The 20503-nt window shown below is 40.2% G+C and overlaps 1 protein-coding gene across 4 annotated transcripts in view; it reads right to left on the reverse strand.

Annotated features, from left to right (window-relative positions):
* The window catches only part of HECW2 (HECT, C2 and WW domain containing E3 ubiquitin protein ligase 2), a 388587-nt gene that overhangs the window by 151287 nt on the left and 216797 nt on the right, over positions 1-20503 (reverse strand). The window contains exon 1 of one of the 4 annotated variants that reach the window (XM_007965718.3): positions 12805-13162. The exons of the other annotated variants lie outside the window; for them this stretch is intronic. The gene's annotated coding sequence lies outside the window, so the exon portion shown is untranslated. Of the gene's footprint in view, positions 1-12804; positions 13163-20503 lie in introns of those variants that run through there. 4 annotated transcript variants of the gene reach the window in all.

The raw sequence follows: 20503 nt of genomic DNA on the forward strand, positions 1-20503 counted from the left end.
ACTACTATCTCCTCTGTATCTGTGCCTACTTCTTGCCTTTTTTTCTACTCCCCCTTACAGTAGTGCCTGCAGCCCCTTCCTCTCCACCAGTCACTTTCTCTTATCTTAATATTTAACCTTTTCCTCTAGAGGGACCTTCCACTCAGCCTAGAAACCTGCCAGCTTCCATGAGGCATACTCTCGTGCTTTTGTCTTTGCTCTTTGACCATTATCTTCCTTGCCTTCTTTCCCATCCTCATTCCTATTTCCTCTCCTACGAGGATTAAAGTGTCTGTTTTTCTGTTACAATACAGTCTATATTACGGAGTATATATTCTAGATTCTTAGGTCACGTCCTAGTGGAAATATAATTACAAAGAAAGAAACATTGGAGATGTCAATACATATATGCCCAAATACCTTCTAAATCTAATTTTGTTTGGTAGGGTTTATATTAAGCTTGTTCCTTCATGTCTCACAACTTCTTCATTCTCTTACAAGTCTAGTTGGCTACACATTTTCTCTAAATAGAAAAGTGAAGTGTGTGTGAGTGTGTGTGTGTGCACGCGTGCATACAGTCTCAAGTGGTCTTCCCACCTTGGCCTCCCAAAGCACTGGGATTACAGATGTGAGCCACCATGCCTGAACATGATACTTATCCAAAGTGATTTCATTTATTACTATTATTTTAAATTACAACTTAGGGCTACTCCAATTAATTCTGTTACTAACACTGGAATTACTTATGTTAATTATGCTTCTTCAAGGGAGAAACAAAGTGTTTGGACCCAGGAGATAAAAGAGTAGAAATAAAAGATTATAACACATAACCCTTTTCTACTAACTATATAATGACTCAGAGAAATTTCTCAGAGCTTGTTAATGAGGTTAGAATAGGCCCCTTTTCCTTCATTAAAACATTAGTGACATTATTAAAACATAAAGGTAACATTATTTTTAGGAAGAACACCTAGGGGTCTTAAACAGAATCTGTATATAAGCAGACTTACCAACATCTCCTGCACATTCACTGCCACAGCCTCACGGGTTACCTTCTCTTTTAGCTACCTGATCCTCCAGGGCAAAGAATGCCCAATTTCATTGCTCACAATGAATGAGGGGGTGGGTGGTACTTCTTTAAAATGCTAATTCCTGCATGGTGGCTCATGCTTATAATCCCAGCACTTTGGGAGGCCGAGGCAGGCAGATCACTTGAGGTCAGGAGTTTGAGACCAGCCTTGCCAACGTGGTGAAACACCGACTCTACTAAAAATACAAAAACTTAGCTGGGCGTGGAGGTGTATGCCTGTAATCCCAGCTATAAGGGAGGCTGAGGCAAGAGAATTGCTTGAACCTGGGAGGCGGAGGTTGCAGTAAGCCGAGACTGTGCCACTGCACTCCAGCCTGGGCAACAGGGCAAGACTCCATCTCAAAAAAATAAACAAACAAAATGCTAATCTTGTGCTGATCTTCCAGAGATTTTGAATTTAGTAGGTTTGAGTCTGGGCTCAGAAATCTGAATTTTAGCAAGCACCCCAACCAGATGATTCAGATGCAAGTACCATAAAGACCACATTTTGAAAAATTCTGTTCCACGGTTATTTCCAGGGAAATTGAGCAATCACAGCAATGCTGTGGACCATGCATATGTCTTTGACTGTTGTCCCTCTCATTTGTTACCTGTTCATTCATTCATTCATTTAACAGGTATTTATTGACTGACTACTATGAAGATCATAAGCATCTATTTCCTGCCATAAGGAGCTGACAGGATAGTGGTGGGAGACCGGCACATAGATATACTGTAATGCAAAAATTACTATGGTAAAGGTAACCATGTTTTGTTAAAAAAGGAAAAAAGAGGAGGAATGATTAGTCATCCCGGTATCTGTGTGTGATTCATATGGTTCTGAGCTGCTGGGTTTAAAGTGTCTTTGGAAAGAGTTTACGAAGATCTCCTTTGAGAAGTCTACAAATCGAAGCCAGACATTGTTTCCTCATCCTTTCCCTAGACATATATATTTCTTTACTTTCCACGGTTCTCATTTTTGGTTCTATGAATGGTCATCAGAAACAACAAAGGAGTGGCCATATTTAAAGCTGAATTCAGAGGTTAATGTTACCATTTTTGCTTGGGTCCCACAAGATTATCCTTTTCTTCCCTGGAAAAGTTGATAATTATATTAACCTACAATGTAATTATAAAGAGTAACCTTTTAAAAAACTATTTCTTTTTTTAAAAAAATGACACACAAAGCTAAAATAATGTAAACATAAAAACTTTAATTTTTTTTCAAGTTCTTTCTTCCCCATAATATTCCACACACAGAGATGGGTGTGAAAATTATTTTTAAAAGATTAATTTTTTTCCTGTACATGATTCTTGGATTTCCAGAAAATTATTCTTTTAAGATAACAAGAGAATATATAGGAAACATGACCAGACATATCAGACATATCCAAACATATTCTAGATTTGGAAACATTTTTATGTCTATATTAAATATCTCCAAAACCTCCATACGGTACTAGAAATAAAATAGAAACAAAAAAAGTATCCAAAGCACTTACCCTCCTACCAATCAACCCAGGGGAGTTGAAAATAGAGGATAAATTTTTTGAGGAAGATGCCATGTGACCGATTGTGCCAGAGAGAAGAAAAATAACACTTTCGAATTTTATTTTGCTTTAAAGTAATTCCGTCTCCTCTCTATATTTTCTTTTAAAATGGCATAAATTCTAAATTGATTTTCAATTACCTTTTGTGTATAAATTGAAAACAACTGTGTCCTGAGATTGGAACCATAAAGACGCCTGATCTTATTCTGGGTACACTCGGGAATTAGATGCCTGTCTGGAATTTGGGATTGGAGAACAATACTAAGCTAGGAGTTGAATCAAAACAATCATTCTAGACCTGGGCAAAGAACACCCCTTCAGAGGGACTGCTTGACTGTTAAAATGGTACAAATTTACCAGCACGTACCAGGCCAGTTACTGGAATCCCAGAGCAACACTGAGGAGAAAACTGATGGCGACTTTGAGAGCTGAGCTATACTGTGGAAAGGGCTGGGTCTTCACCACTGAATGTAGCAAATCAAGCACCAATTTTATTAAGTGCTAGGACAATTCACTGGCAAACTTCCTTATGAATTTGCAAACTTAGCATTAGTTTTTAACACAATCTCCCTAGATGCCCAATTCTTTACATTAAATCTCTGAATGGAGAAAAGAGCGTGTCTGACATGTTCAGAGATTACAATCATGGCACCACCAGGCCACCTGCTAAGAGGGCACCTACTGGTGACTACGGCTTTGAAGCCACTTGAATGGCACCAGAATGACTTGCTGAGAACAACGTGCCCGAGATTGCAGAAATGGGCACCAGGACATTACAGGGCAGAAAAAAACAACATGTGCTGAGAAGAGCCAATGACAAGACTGCAAGGTCTGGCCTTGGGAATATCTGTGCACTGAAAGGTGTGCAAGACACTATCTCTGACATGGACCTCATCACCACCCTGGAAGGGAATGCTGGCAGGGTGGAGAGGTACAGGGCACATTGTTGAACTCACATCATGCACTACCAAGTTTGAGAGAGATGTTTTATTGCGGTATCCTCTATAGCAGGGTATCACAAGCAGGGAGTGGGGCCCAACTGGAGAATGTGAAATGTTTCACTAGATCCAAACTGGGTGACATGTAGTCAAGTCTGAACCACACCCCTGAGGGGTCACCTGCACACTCACACCTCTAGATGTACTAGTCAAAGGGAGGAGGCTCTGCTAAGCAACTTCCTAGATAAAAACAATTGGTCCTAAACTATTTGATTAAACACTCATTTGAAAAGGAAAAAAAATTACTGACAGCCCAGTGAGAAGAAACACTTGGACTCATTTCAGTAAATCCCTCCCAAGAGTTACAGTCATGGCCTAGTATATCAGATAATTAGAAGCAGTTCAGAAATGGCTTACAAAAGAATCAATTTCAAACACAGGTTGCACTGGCATATAGAAACATGTCTCTCTTCTGTTCAGTGGCTCCCTATTTTTCTCACAGTGAAATCCAAAGTGTTGATGATGGCTTCCAGTGCCCACAGGACATGGCCAACCACTCCCTCCAAGTACAACTCTGACCTCACCCTTTCCTGCTTTCCCTGCCTCCCTCCTTACTCCCTTCCAGCCACACTGACCTCCCTGATGTCCCCAAAGGTGTGCTCAGGATTCGGCCCCAGGGACTTTGCTCTGGAACTTTCCCCCAGATACCCTTATGGCTCAATTCCTCCCTTCAATTTTGTAGCTCATACGTCACCTTCTCAATGCGGCCTACTCTGACTGCTTCATTTTGAAATGCTAGTCTTCCTCCAGCATTCCTGGACTATCTTACTCTGCTCAATTTCCTTAATCCTTATCACCTTCTCACATACTCTGTAAGATTCTAGTTACACATTTTAATACATTGTCTGTCTTCCTCTCTTGAATGTAAACTCCAAGAGGTCAAGGAATTTTGTCTGTTCTGTTTACTGATGTATCCCAAGTGCCTAGAATAAAACCTGACACATAGTAGGTGCTCACATTTGGTTGAATGAAAGATATTGATAGCGACAAGAGGCAGATAAATGCCTAGGTAGATAGGGTGAGTCCCTGGTGAAATGCCACCTTCAAGCCAAAAACAGCCTGAAGGCTGAAAGACCAGGCTGCTGGTTCTGGATGAAAGTTATGATCCAGAGTGAGAACCTCTGTTCGTGTTTGCCCACCCTTTCCTCATTGTTTTTTTCTGAATAATGCTTTTAAACCAATCAAATGTTGCCTTTTCCAATACTGCCTATGATCTGCCCCTCCCCCATCCTATGCCTATAAAAACCCCAGACTCAGCCACACTGGGAGAGACGACCTGACTTAAGGTGATAGATGACCTGACTTAGGGTGAAAGACCACCTTCCTGTCCCTTCTCCATTGAGAGCTGTTTCACTGCTCAATATAATTCTCCAACCTCATCACCCTTCGATTGTCAGTGTGACGTCATTCTTCTGGGACGTGGGGCAAGAACTCACGACCCACTGAATGCAGGTACTCAGAAGGCTGTTAATACTGTGGCCCTCTGCCCTCCACCAGTGGAGGGCAGCCATCCTGTGCAACAAGAAGCAACACCAGGGCCAAGCCCCGGCCCCGGAGCTATGGGCCAGAGCGGGGCAAGGAGTTAACTGGGCTGTTAACACACTACCGTCAGTTAAGCTGCAGACAGTGGGACTAAAAGAGCTAATTACCACATTGTAACACCCCTTCTGAGGCTTCAAGGTTGTGGCCACCCCTGCCTAGGCACCACCGCATTCCCCTTAGGGTGACATGACTGGTCCAGTCACAAGCTCTGCACGGAGCCTGCCACTGCACCAGAGCTTGAAATGGCCAGCCAGACCACACACTCGCTCGCTCACATACCCGCTTCCACTAGGGGCTGAGCACACAGTCGCAGCAGCCCCAGGATCCACACTGGACTGCAAGCCAAACATGGCCCGGTGGGCCAACTAGACAGGGTGACTCCTGCTGCAGGGACCGAGAAAAATCCTGCATCAGTATCTTGGTATCTTCTTTTGATTATATTACATTAATTTAATATTAGTACTATATTCTTAAAATATACAAAAGACAAATAAAATTCTTACCATGGAATACACAAAGCCTTTTTAAAGAGATCTCCATCTTATTCAGTATAGGGAAAAACAAGGACAACATTGCAAATTCTTGGTAAGCATTATCAGGCAAATTCCACAAGACCAGCTTAAACTCTGGATCTTTATAATAATAATAATTTCCAATTAACATTCACACTTAATTCATCCACACTGCTGATGTGACATTCAACCTTGTTTATATCCTACAGTTAGTCACACCAAAACACAAAAAAGATTAAGAGGCTTACCTAAGATCACATAACCAGTTTTGAGTAAGGCCTTTGAAACATCTTAAAGTTCCTTCCTGACAAGGGCTTTCAGAGCATTTCTAAATTAAGATTTTTTTCCCCCCAACTGAATGTTTTACTACATAGGATTTGCAATAACTGAAATTCTTTGATAATGCTTCAAATGGAAAATTACTAAAGGCTTACTTACATCAAACAAGAAACTTATAATTTATGGTGGCTATTGTAAAATTTATGATAAATCTCATGTGAAAACAGAATAAGGCATTTGCAATAGTTGCATCCAATTTCATGATAAAAATGTTAGCAGGAATGAGGTATTCTTTGTAAAACTTGAGACTTAAAGATTTCCAAAGTCTTTTTCAAGTACACAACTGCTCTCAGTACATGATTTTCCCCATCATACTTGCATGACTACTTTCCTTTGGCAATTATGCTTTATAATGAATATGTAAACCCAAGCCCTTTTAAATGGTGAAGTATGACCAGCATTTGGTAGCTCAGTAAACACCTTAGTGCAAGATCCAACATCAGGCCCTTCAAGAATGTCCTATGACATGATGATAAAATGCCTCAATCCTATTCCCTGTAACAAGACTCACAGTATCAGAACAAGACTTCCTGCTGTCAAAGAACTTTCATAAGAAAGAGCAGAGTAAATGCTCTTTTTCCATTTAGATAATTTGGACAAGTGTAACAGGCCAAAGAGAGTTGAAAAGAACAGTTTAAGCCTCAAAGACAGAATGAAAACAGCAATTATAGAAGGGATAGAGAAAATGATATTTATAAAAATTCATTCGACAAATATATACTGAGCGTCCACTATCTGCTAGGCAATATTCAAAGTGACAGGGATTTGGGTAGGAATAAAAGAGTCAAAGTCCCTGTCCTGGTGGAGATTTTGGTCTGGTGGGGAAAGTAGTTAGTAAGCAGATACATAAACAAAAATGTAATGTCAAGTAGTGGTAACTGGCTTAAAGAAAGAGAGCTTGGGTATGGGGTGGAGAGAGGTTGGTAGGAGAGTACAATTTTACATAGGTTGTTCAGGGAAGCATTTGAGCAGGAACCTGAATGAAGCAGGGGACTGAACCACAGGGAGATTTTGGGAAAAGGCATAACCCAAAAATGCAAAAGCCCTGAAACAGAAGCAAGCCTACCATGTTCCAAGGAACATCCAAGTGATGCAGCCAGAGCAGCATGAATGAGGCAGAGACTGGGAGAAGAAGAGATGAGAGAAACAGACAGGGAGGGGCCAGCTTCTAGACTGTAATAATAACAGTAACACTCTCTAGAGCTTACTGCGTGCCAGTGCTGTTCTAGCGTTTTACTTTTATTCACTCATTTAAACCTCTAACAACCCTTTAGGGTAGGAACTATTAGCTATAAAATTTTTAACAATGAGGAAAGTAAAACAGGGAGAGGTTAAGAAATTTGTCTAGGATGATAAAGCTGGTACGGCAGTCCCCTCTTACCCATAGTTTCACTTTCTGCAATTTCCGTTACCCAAGGTTAACCCTAGTCTGAAAATATTAAATGGAAAATTCCAGAAACAAACAACTCGTAAGTTTTAGATTGTGCATATTCTGAGTAGCGTGATGAAATTTTGCATTGTCCCTTCCATCCTGCCCGCATGTAAATCATCTCTCTGTCCAGCAGGTCCATGCTGTAGATGCTCCCTGCTTGTCAGTCACTTAGTAGCCATCTCAATTATCAGATCAGCTGTCATGGTATCTCATCACGCAGGCATTTCGTCATCTCACATCATCACAAGAAGAAGAAGGGTGAGTACAGTACAGTAAGATATTCTGAGAGAAAGAGATCACAATCACATAAGCTATTTTGAGAGAGACCACATTCACATAACTTTTGCTATAATACATTGTTATAATTGTTCTATTTTGTTATTAGTTATTGTTTACCTCTTAATGTGCCTAATTTATAAAGTAAACTTTATCATAGGGATATATGTATAGGGAAAAAGAGTGTATGGTATGGTTCAGCACTATCCGCAGGTTCAGGTATCCACTGGGGGTCTTGAAACATGTCCCCCATGGATAAGGGGGAATTACTGTACGTACAGAGTGAACTCAGTCCTGCTCCAGTGACCATGCTCCTCAACACCACACCTTACTGTCTGTCGAGACCATACTCTGAGGATAATGGAAAGTCATTGAAAGATTTAAAGCAGAAGTGACATGATCTGCACTAAAAAATGATAATGATAATTCTGGCTGCTGTGTGCAGAACAGACTGTAGAAGGGCAAGAGAGGATGATGCACAATGCTTCATGCCCAGGCTAACCACCAAGCATGGGAGCCATAACCTGGACATGACTCTCCTCCATCTCCATCTACCTGTGCAGATAGAGCTACAGCTGATACAAATATCCACCTTAGTGCAAAAGGCTGTGACCCAATCTCACATTCTTCAGTTCAACAACGCTCAGTGGTGGGGGCGGGGGGGGGCACTCATCCTCCTCTAAGCCCTCTCCAAGTCAAACACCATCCTGTAATTTCACTGTCTACCTCCACCACGCTCTTCTCCTCCCTCTCTTTATTCAAACAACTCCCGAAAGTCCAATTTTCCCCACACTCAACTTTAATCAGTCAAAATATAAAGCTCTGATTCTCCATCACTTCATAGCTCAGTGAAACCCTTAATGCAACGTGTTTACTATACCACTGGTGTTCAGTCTACATAAACCTTTATTTACCAACAAAGTTTGGCTCTGTGTCCCCACCCAAATCCTACCTCAAATTGTAATCCCCATGTGTCAAGGGAAGGACTTGTAATCCCCACATGTCGAGGGAGGGAGGTCATTGGATCATGGGAGTGGTTTCCTCCATGCTGTTCTTGTGATAGCTAGTGAGTTCTCATGAGATCTGACGGTTTTGTAAGGCGGTTTTCCCTGCTTTTGCTAGCTTCTCTCTCCTGCCACCTTGTGAAGAAGGTGCTTGCTTCCCCTTCACCTTCCGCCCTGATTGTAAGTTTCCTGAGGCCTCCCCAGCCATGTGGACTGTGAGTCAATTAAACCTCTTTCCTTTACAAATTATCTAGTCTCAGGGAAGTTCTTTATAGCAGTGTGAAATGGACTAATACACCAACAAAAGTATGTTTTCCTCTTCTATGTACATATCACACATTACAGGTGCAATGAGAATAACACATTACTTGATACTGATGTTGCCAGGCTGCCACTGCTAGGTAACAGCTGATTTGGGTTTAAATTCCATTTCTCCCATTCACTGGATTTATGACCTTGGGCAAATCTTGAAAACTGCAGAGACTCTGTTTTTTTTTAATCTATAAAATGACAGTAATCACACTTCAGGTCAGAAAGACGTGAGGAGTACATGAGTATAGTATGTGAACCTGGCACATATCAGGAGCCAAACATACGAGTTTTAAAAACCTATTTCAGGCCAGGCATGGTGGCTCACACCTGTAATCCCAGAACTTTGGGAGGCTGAGGCAGGTGGATCACTTGAGGTCAGGAGTTCAAGACCAGCCTGACCAACATGGTGAAACCCTGTCTCTACTAAAAATATAAAAAATCAGCTGGGCATGGTGGCAGGTGCCTATAATCCCAGCTACTTGGGAGGCTGAGGCAGGAGAATTGTTTGAATCTCTCTTGAACCCAGGAGGCGGAGGTTGCAGTAAGCTGAGATTGCGCCACTGCACTCCAGCATGGGCAACAGAGCAAGACTCTATCTCCAAAAAAAAAAAAAAAAAAAGAAACCCTATTTATTCCTTCTTTTAAAGGGAGTTATGTTTTCATTTGAGTACTCAAAAGCACAATTCACCAACTTCATTTCCTTAGCTTTTACTTTTAAAATTTATTTTATTCTAATTTCTCATAAATATACATAAATTAAAACAAAAGCATGCTCATTTACGTTTCTTGAAACTCTGCTTTCTTAATCCACAGATGCCGAAAGAACAGGCAGCACGAGTGAAGTCCTTACTGTATGGTGATTGTAAACTATGCCACTAAGAGCATAGCACCGTATCTCACACGTAGTATCTCAATACTGCCCAGTTCTTGAATGGAAGGTCACTCAAAGCTTAAAATCCTGTCAATGAGCTTTAGGCCTGACTTGATAAAGAACCAGATGGAGATGCCCTCATCTCCCTACACAGTGAAACCAGGATCTTGAATATAGTGTTCAACTTGAGAATCTCTACCTTGTCACTATGTGTGTAAAGAGTTACCAGGAATGATAATAGCAATTTGATTACAGACCCTCCTTTCTTTCCTCTAATTATTTAAAACATACCATGCAGGCCAGGCACAGTGGCTCACGCCTGTAATCCCAGCACTTTGCAAGGCCAAGGCAGGTGGATCATGAGGTCAGGAGCTCAAGACCATCCTGGCCAACATGGTGAAACCCCGTCTCTACTAAAAATACAAAAATTAGCTGGGAGTGGTGGCAGGTGCCTGTAGTCCTAGCTACTCAGGAGGCCGAGGCAGGAGAATCACTTGAACCTGGGAGGCAGAGGTTGCAGTGAGCCAAGATGGTGCCACTGCACTCCAGCCTGGCAACAGAGCGAGATTCCATCTTAAACAAACAAACAAACAAAATGCATATATTAAGCTTGCACTCAAAGATAATCTATTTTAATAGTAAGTGAAGTTTAGCAAACTCTAGAACCTGTAGGATGTTACTTTTACATTGCACCTAAGGCTGAAAATTCAGAGAAATATATAATCATTATGAAATATAATGTTCAGTATAAAAGCATCCTTTGGTTAGGAGTAAATTATTCCTTTAATTTTAACGAGTTCATATAATATGGATGAGGAACTCTAACAGTTAACTTTATTTAAAGAAGGAGGTTACTCTTATTGAACTAAACCAAATACTTGTTGGAGCTCATCTAATCTCATCCTTAAAATATTAGTTAGAAGCATGTGGGAATGGCTGGGGGCAGTGGCTCATGCCTGTAATACCAGCACGTTGGGAGGCCAAGATAGGAGGATTGCTTGATGCTATGAGTTAGAGACTAGCCTGGGCAACACAGCAAACCCTGTCTCTACAAATAATTTTTTACAATTAGCTGGGCATAGTGTCACACACCAGCAGTTCTAGCTACTCAGGATGCTGAGGCAGGAGGATTGCTTGAGCCCAGGAATTCCAGCCTACAGTGAGCTATGATCATGCCACTGCACTCCAGCCTGGGCAACAGAAAAAAAAAATACACAAAAAAAGCAGTGTGGCAATCCCCCAAAACAGAACTGCCATTCAACCCAGCAATCCCATTACTGGGTATATGCCCAAAACAATACAAATCATTCTATCATAATGGCACATGCCTGCGTATGTTCATTGCAGCACTATCCACAATAGCAAAGACATGGAATCAACCTAAATGCCCATCAATGACAAATGGGATCAAGAAAATGTAGTACATATATATCATGGGATACTGTGCAGCCATATAAAAGAATGAGATCATGTATTTTGCAGGAGCATGGATGGAGCTGGAGGCCATTATTCTTAGCAAACTAACACAGGAACAGAAAACCAAATACTGCATGTTCTCACTTATAAGTGGGAGCTAAAAGATGAGAACTAATGGACACAAATAGGGGAACCACAGACACTGTAGCCTACTCAAAGGTGGAGAATGGGAGGAGAGAGAGGATCAGAAAAAAAAATTATTGGTACTAGGCTTAGTACCTGAGTGACAAAATAATCTGTGCAACAAACCCCTGTGACACAAGTTTACCTACATAACAAACCTGCATATGTACCCCTGAACCTAAAACAGAAGTAAAAAAAAAGAAAAACAAAAAGAAGCAGGTGGGAGCAGTATTTCTGAAACATTCATTGCTCCTGATCCTAAAGAACAATGTTACGACGTGACTGCTCCCTGTGGGTCCCTGCCCAAAACTGCTTTATCAGATCAGTTACCTTTCCAGAGATGACTGCTCATGTAAGTCTTTACTAAATCATCAACATACTTTTCACTAAACTGTGCTCAGTGAGGGCACCACAGGCATTCTAGTGAGTAATTCTTTGTGAGAGTCTATTCAATACATTGCAGAAACACTGGCATCCTTGGCACTCAGGCACTAAATGCCAGTTGCACCCTACATGGCAATAAAAATTAACATCACCACCCCTCTTGAGAATCACTGATTGGCATTTAATAGCCAAAAAGTAAAAAATTTCACTGTATAAAACCAACTTGTAAGGGATTAGGATAAAACTAAAATTTTGCCCTGGAGTTGTTTCAGTTTTTAAATAATTAATTAAAGTAGATTTTCTGCTTGCAAATTTTAGAGGTCTATAGAAAATTGGGTCAGTTTGCCACAGTTGCCACAAGATAATATATAAAAACCATGGTTTTATTCTCAAGTTAAAGTTTGGTTGCAAGACTGTCATTCAATCAACAGTTTCTAGAATATGGATGTCTATGAATACTTGCCCATATGAAATTTACCTTAAAAGTAAATCTGTTTTCACATCACACTCCCTGAGAGAAGAACTTTAAAATTTGTCAAAAACCATGATTATTCCAGGGACAGATAACCTGCCATGAAATCTATTTAGACTCAACCTAAGGCAATTTTTCAAAGCATTTTCTTGTAGGTAGAGCCTGTACTTAACATCACAATCCATTTAAAACAAGCAGGACCCTAAAAATTCACAATCAGGTGATTGTCTATTTATATGTAAAAGTTTTGCATGCTTTAATCTCAGCACTGATCTCTTATATCCAGTTGTCAAGTGATAAATGTGCCGCATAGTTTGTTAATAACTGTCCCTCATCCAGCTGTGAGGGGACCACATTTAAGAGCTTTTCAAAGTGTAAGGCAGAGAAAACTGTAAATCCCCAACAGCTGGACAAGGAAATCAAGTGACAGTGGAATTCCTTCCACAGCACTTTCCAGTATCTTACCTCATATAATCCCAAAGGTTTTAAAATCCATCATTCAAATGAGACTTAAGGAGCAGCAAGAAGAAATATGGCATTCTCCTTAAAATCATACACCTGGCCAATCCATGTGGCAGTTTCATTCATAGAAGCAGCCAGAGCTGAACTGAGGTCAAGGCAGGTCTGGAGTTCTAAGGTGGCTTTGAAAGCTCTGCAGGTCCACTTCACGGATGCTCCTGCTTCTCTTCCTCTGCCCCCAAAGTTCTAGAAATGAAACACTAGATAGGATTCCGGCAGGTCTCTAGCAAGAGGCTCCTGTCCAGTACAAATGACAATAAAAGCCACTCCTGCCTTTCATCAAGACTTATCACTGTCCAGGCATCCTAAGTGAAAAAAAATGTATCACGTCCCTTCGGCCGAGGCAGCCGTGGCCACACCCCTGTAAAGGGTACAGGATGCAATCGCCCCATCCTCCCCTCAGCTTCCTTCCTTTGCTTTTCCATGGGAGAATTCCAAAGAATGAGTTATGTGTACACACACACACACACACAGACTGGGCTGATGTCAGACAAGCTGACTGCAATCACAGAAAGGGGAGCTTGCTATTTGATTTACTCAGAATACAGTGGTCACTACCTGAGAACTCCAACTTACTATTACCATAAATCAGACAGAGCATTCATTTAGGTTACTGAAATGGGCTTACAGTATTTTAACTAATCCAGAGTGAAATTTGTGGACTTGTGATTTCAAACTGTGAAAATGGACAAGTTTTTTCAAATGTATTATACCTTCAATGAAAATCCAAACATGCAGTTATAAATTCAGAAGTTATTTTCAAACCTGACTTTTAATGTGAAGATGGATACAATCATCAATCTAGCTAATGCTCTTGTCTTATACTGGAAAGAGTTGGGGTAGGGAAATCCCCAGTTCAGATCCATCATTCTTTAATGAAGAAAGGGGCTTTCTGAAGCTGTTAGCCCACTTGGGTCAGCAGTTGCAATTACAAAGTGCTGGTTTAATGTAATCAAAGGCTATAAGACCATCTCTCTCCAGCAAACCTCCAGGAAAACGAGACAAAATGGTCTTACATGTCAAGTACATTTGCTGTGAAAAGATGCAAACTAGATTTAAGCTGCACACTACATTTGACGGCTGCAATTACCTCTCTATTATTCCCTTAACCCAGACACAGTTTGCCCTGAAACTTCGAAGGGCCACAGAGCTTTGGGCTGATTCTGGAATTGGATGAGTGAACATAGCAAGCCAGGCACTCCAGGATCACCATCACCCTGTCTAGGCCTCTTCTGGACATGTAAACCCAGCCCAGTTTTAGAACAAATCACTATGACTTTCCAGCGTCCTAGCAAACAACAATAATAGCAAGTATGCTCAGAATGGCAACTATGTGCCAGGGACACATAGGAGATGCTTTTAAAATAGTATCAAATGAGTGCCACTGTGCTGTAATAATAAGGTCAGTAGTGTCATTAGGCCCATGTTACAGATGATAAAACTGAGGCTCACTGAGAAGAAGTGATAACAGCCAGGAGTTGAAGTCTCATCTGAAAGACACTTAAACCTGAGCTATTTTAAGATACTCTGCCTTCCTCAAATAACACTCTTGAAAACACCAGCAACCTCACTAACTTAGGTGGCCAATGGGTCCACAGTGGGCTCAGTCACCATTGGGAGATAAGAAAAATAAATCTAGGCCAGGAACCATGGCTCACGCCCACAATCCAAGCACTTTGGGAGGCCAAAGTAGGAGGGTCACATGAGGCCAGGAGTTCAAGATCATGGTGAGACATCATCTCTACAAAAACTTTTTTTTAACTTAGCTCAGCATGGTGGAATGCACCTGTAGTCCCAGCTACTCAGGAGGCTGAGGTGGGAGAAGCACTTGAGCCCAGGAGTTCGAGGCTACAGTGAGCTACGATCCTGCCAATGCAAATCAGTCTGAGCAACAGAGTGAGATCCTGTCTCTAAAAAGAAAAAGAAAGGAGAAAAAGAAAGAATAAGAAATCAGAAAGAATAAATACATTTCCTCTTTTTGGCATCAAAGTTGGCTACAGCCTATGTATAACAAATAGACTTCTTAACAACGTAAGCCTCTCTGTTTTTATCCCCAGGCAGGGATACAGTATGTAATCTTGAGCTCTTGACTACTTTCTAGTTACGGACCAACAGACTCTCTGTTGGGTAGAAGAGAGACTCACCCACTCTGCTCATAGTGCAGCTGTTACTATCACTCAATCCCTGGTCTCTGAATTCCACCTGCTGCTCCTATCACTCTGGTCCTGCAAGCCATGATTCTTTGCCTTCCAAATACCATAACATTTGGTACACACAACACTTTATCCGCACTCTAGGCTCTGGATCACCCTCGTATTACCAGTGCCTGCATGTGACAATCTATTTTCCTATATGGAGAAAACTTACTTCCCCCCAGCATAAGACACTATCATAATGGAATTAGATTTCCCGGCTAACCAAGAAAGAAACTAAAAGGCAGGGCAACGGTGGTTGATGAATGTTGGAGCTTCGATTTCAAGCCATCACACATGTATTCTTTCATTGGGATGGTAATTTTTTAAGCACAAGTAATTCAGCCAGTACTACTTTAATCATAGTAAATGATTATATTGAGAAGGTATATCCAGAGTATCATAAATTCACATATGCTTTCCTTTCTCCAAACCACACCCCGTCGTGGTGAAAGTCGAGCAAAACCAACAGCAACAAATAAAAAGGGGAAGCACATTAACAACAACTTTTTATCAACCAAACACTCTTACGTTTTTACTTACTATGATATCATATGGTGCTAGGCACTGGGAGGTAGCTACGAACAAAACAAACATAGCCCTTGCCTTCACAGAGCTTATCTTTTAGAGAGTAAAACATTAAATAAATATAAAATGAATTCTTTAACTGCAATTATGACACATGCTTACAAAGGAAAAAGAAAACATCCTCAGAGTATGGATGGGCCGTCAACACGACGTGGTCAGGAGAAAAAGAGAGAGCTCACTCAAGGCATTGGCATATGAACCACGCTCTGAAGGGATGAGGCTGGTGAAGGCAACAGCATCTAGAAATTTCAAGAATTGATGTAAAGGAGAGAAAGGGAAGCTTAAAAATGAAGGAATGGAAATCATCCCCCAATCACCTTTCCCATTTCCATCAGATCTCCTACTGCAAGCTCAACTCATTATTACAGTTTCCAACATTGAAAGCTACTGATCTAGCAAGGATGCTCATGGGTAGAAATGTGATTTATGGATGCTGAATGGATTAATTATACACAATTAAAGACATCACTTTATAAAGTAGCTCATTTCCCAAAGCTTGCAGAATATTTATTGAGAGTAAAGCAGGGAAGAGCAAAGACATAGTCCTTAGATTACAACACAAATTGGCAATGGAAAAATTCAGCAGTGCCTCCTCCACCTATCTTCATGCTGGTACAAAAACACAAACTAGAATCAAGGTTAGCACATCAGGAAGGAACAACCTTTTCCTGAAAATCCCATTATGAATTTCCTTTGTGTCTTGCATTTTGCATGCCTCTGAGGCTGACATCACTCATATACATTACTGAAGCCTCACAGCATGTGTCTGCCTACCTGCTGTAATTTTTATTGGATTCTTCTTCTTCTAACCCTGTGTTCCTAAAGCAGCCAGAGGAATGCTTGTCCCGTTGTCACTCTATTTTCAGATTCCCAAAATCTTTCAATGGGAATACACATCATTCTGTGTATAAATCAGAGAGCTTTTTGAAAATATACACAGAAGTGAGGTAGCTGCTAAAATATCAAGGGTAGGACCTCAAATCTACACCCAAGTTGATATATGTGTACAAAATACATGTATTTTCAAATCTGGCTTAGAAAGTAGGCCATTAAATTCACTAAAAATGATCATGACTATTATTTGTTATGTTATAATAACTGAATACATGCTAGGCCGTATAAGTGTGTACGCACACTCACTTAATCTTCAGAGTAACCAGAGTAACAATCCCTATGTCATAAATTAGGAAAACTAGGGGAAAGATTGAATAACTTGTTCACAGAAGATCACATAGCTAGAAATTAGCTGGATTTCAAATCTTGGGTCTGTATGACATCAAAGCTTACCCATACTTTTGCCACTCTTCTACAGCTTCCCCCCACAATAACTACCTACCATTCACAGAATGTCAAGAATTACGCTCAGTAATTAAGAATCATTCACTGAAAGAATTCTCACAGTAATTCTGAGAAGTGTCCTCAGCCCCTAGATGAGGAAACGGAGCTCAGAGAATTCCAGTAACTTGACCAAGAGAACACTACAGCAAGGCTGAAAGGTGCAGAGGGAGATTTCCCAGAACCCTGCACAATTTCAGGAGAAATCTGTGTGGTACGATGAGTTTAGTAAAAGTAATTAAGGACTTGTTGCTTTCTCAGGGTTGTTCAGTTTTATCTGGGAAATTATCAATATGCTTTGGAAGAGAAGAAAATCCCCAAAGGACTGATTTCCTCATCTTAGGTGGACAAGGAAATCCCTCTAGGAATGTTCATTCAAGCCAAAATATCAGCATTGTGATCCATTACTTCCATACACCAATATAAATGACCCTCAGTTATCTATGTTTAACAGATCAATACCCACAAGCAGATGTAATGTGCCAAAAACTCTGAAAGCTATACACCAATTAGAATAAATGTAGTTCTTTTCCCTTTACCTACTTCCACCACAGAATTAAAGACCCAGCTATAGTAGTATCTGCTTTATTTGACTGGCATATGTCTTGAAGATCTTAGGGTGCAATATTTTTCCTCATGGGAGAATTTCATATTAATATCTAGGAGTATTATATTTTTCCTTAATGGTGAACTTTGTGTTAACATTGCATTAACTCCATATTAATGGAAACACAAATGTTTCCAAGTGAAATATTAAGGGGTTTAAATGCAACCCCTCTTCTCTAATTCAATTCATAACTCTTTAAATGCACAGTTAATGGGTTCTTCAGCTATGTTATTTTTCATTCCAAATTAAATTATATTATTGTAAACCAGGGGGATTTTAAGAATAGGTTTTAAGCATGCAAAAATCTTCAATTAAGATGAAACTATTTAGTAGAGAAGGATGTAAAATTACTTTACCTGTACATTTATGTTGTTTCTGTCTGTAAAATGGGAACATTACCCTTTTCCAATAATGCTTTGCATATAGCAATGAACACAGTAATATACCCTAGAGATGCTCTCCTGAAATAACACACTCAGAGACTCTAATAGATTCACATTAGTGAACAAAATTGGCATTTATTATACTTTACCACCATAGTGTATGATTCAGAATTAAACATATCACGCAGATTCCCACATGCTGAAAGAGTAGTTCTTAAATTTTATCGTGTCTTAGAATCATCTGGAACTCATGTTTAAAACTCAGACTCCATAGATCAAACCACAGAAATTGTGATTCAGTAGGTATAGGATGGGTCTTAGGAGTCTGCATTTTTTAATTTTTAATTTTTGTGGGTACATGGTAGGTGTATTTATTTACATGGTACATGAGATACCTTGATACATGTATACAATGCATAATAATCACATCAGGGTAGATGGGGTATTCATCACCTCAAGCATTTATCCTTTCTTTGTGTTAAAAATAATTCAGTTATACTCAGTTACTTTTAAATGTACAATAAATTATTGTTGACTGTTGTCACCCTGTTGTGCTAACAAATGCTAGATCTTATTCATTCTATCTAACCATATTTTTGTACACATAAACTATCTGCACTTCCCCCGCAACTCACTACCCTTCCCAGCCTCTGGGAACCATCATTCTATTCTCTGTCTTCATGAGTTCAATTGTTTCCATTTTTAGCTCCCACAAATAAGTGACAACATGTGAAGTGTGTCTTTCTGCATCTGGTTTATTTCAGTTAACATAATGACCTCTAGTTTCATCCATGTTGTCACAAACGACAGGATCTCATTCTTTTTCGTGGCCGAATAGTACTCCATTGTGTGATTTTGTGTGTGTGTGTGTGTGTGTGTGTGTGTGTGTGAATATATGTGTATATATATATGATACATATATATATATCACATTTTCTTTTTCCATTCACCTGTTGATATAAACATAGGTTGCTTCCAAATCTTGGCTATTGTGAACAGTGCTGCAGCAAACAGTGCAGATATCTCTTTGACACACTTATTTCCTTTTTTTTGCATATATACCTAGCAGTGTAATTGGTGGGTCATATGTTAGTTCAATGTTCACTTTTTAGGAACCTCCAAACTGTTTTCCATAGTGGTTGTACTAGTGTACATTCCTGCCAAGGTGTACAAGGGCTCCCATTTCTTCATATCTTCACCAGCATTTTAAAAGCCATTTTAACTGGGGTGAGATGATATCTCATTGTAGTTTTGATGTGTATTTCTCTGCTGCTAGATATATTGGAAGTCCATTGTATGTTGTTTCTTTTCTCCTGCTGCTTTTAGCATCCTTTCTTTATCCTTGACCTTTGAAAGTTCCATTATTAAATGTCTTGAGGTAGTCTTGTTTTAGTTAAATCTACTTGGTGTTCTATAACCTTCTTGTATTTGAAAACTGATATCTTTCTCTAGGTTTGGGAGGTTTTCTGTTATTATCCTTTTGAATAAACTTTCTATCACTATCTCTCTCTACCTCGTGAATAAGGCCAGTAACTTAGATTTGCCCTTTTGAGGCTGTTGTCTAGATCTTGTAGGCCTGCTTCATTCTTTTTTATTCTTTTTTGTCTCCTCTGACTGTGTATTTTCAAATAGCCTGTCTTCAAGCTAATTCTTTCTTCTGCTTGATCAATTCTGCTGCTAAGAGTTTCCGAGGCATTCTTCAGTATGTCAGTTGCATTTCCAATTCCAGAGTTTCTGCATGACTCTTTTTAGTTATTTCAAGCTCTTTGTTTAACTTATCTGATAGGATTCAAAATTCCTTCTCTTTGTTTACTTGAGTTTCTTTTAGTTTCCTCAAAACAGTCACTTTGAATTCTCTGTCTGACTGATCACAAATCTCTGCCTCTCCAGGATTGGTCACTGGTGTCTTATTTAGTTCTTTTGGTGAGGTCATGTTTTCCTGGGTGGTCTTGATGCTTGTGAATGTTCTTCAGAGTCTGGACATTGAAGAGTTAGGTATTTATTGTAGTCTTTGCAGTCTGGGCTTGTTTGTACCTGTCTTTCTTTGAAGGTATTCCAGATATTTAAGGGACTTGGGTGTTGTGATCTTAAGTTTTTGGTCACTGCAGCCATATCTTCATTACAGGGCATCCCAAGCCTAGTAACAGTGTGACTCTTGCAGACTCCTATAGGTACCACCTTGGTAGTCTTGGATAAGATCTAGAAGAATTCCGTGGATTATCTGGTAGAAACTCTTGTTCTCTTCCCTTACTCCTCCTAAACAAATGAAGTCTCTCTCTCTCTCTCTCCCTCTCTCTCTCTCTCTGATGACCTCTCTGAACTTAAGAGAGGAATGACACATAGACTCCTGTTATCACCACCACTGGGACTGCACTGGATCAGACCTGAAGCCAGCACAGCACTGGGTCTCATCCAAGGCACATGTTAACCACTGCCTGGCTACCACCTCTGTTCACTCAAGGGCCTAGGGCTCTACAATAAGCACAAAACAAAGCTAGCCAAGCTTGTGTATTTTCCTTCAGGGTGGCAAAATCCCCCCA

Source organism: Chlorocebus sabaeus, chromosome 10 (assembly GCF_047675955.1).
Source record: "Chlorocebus sabaeus isolate Y175 chromosome 10, mChlSab1.0.hap1, whole genome shotgun sequence".
Classification (NCBI taxonomy): domain Eukaryota; kingdom Metazoa; phylum Chordata; class Mammalia; order Primates; family Cercopithecidae; genus Chlorocebus; species Chlorocebus sabaeus.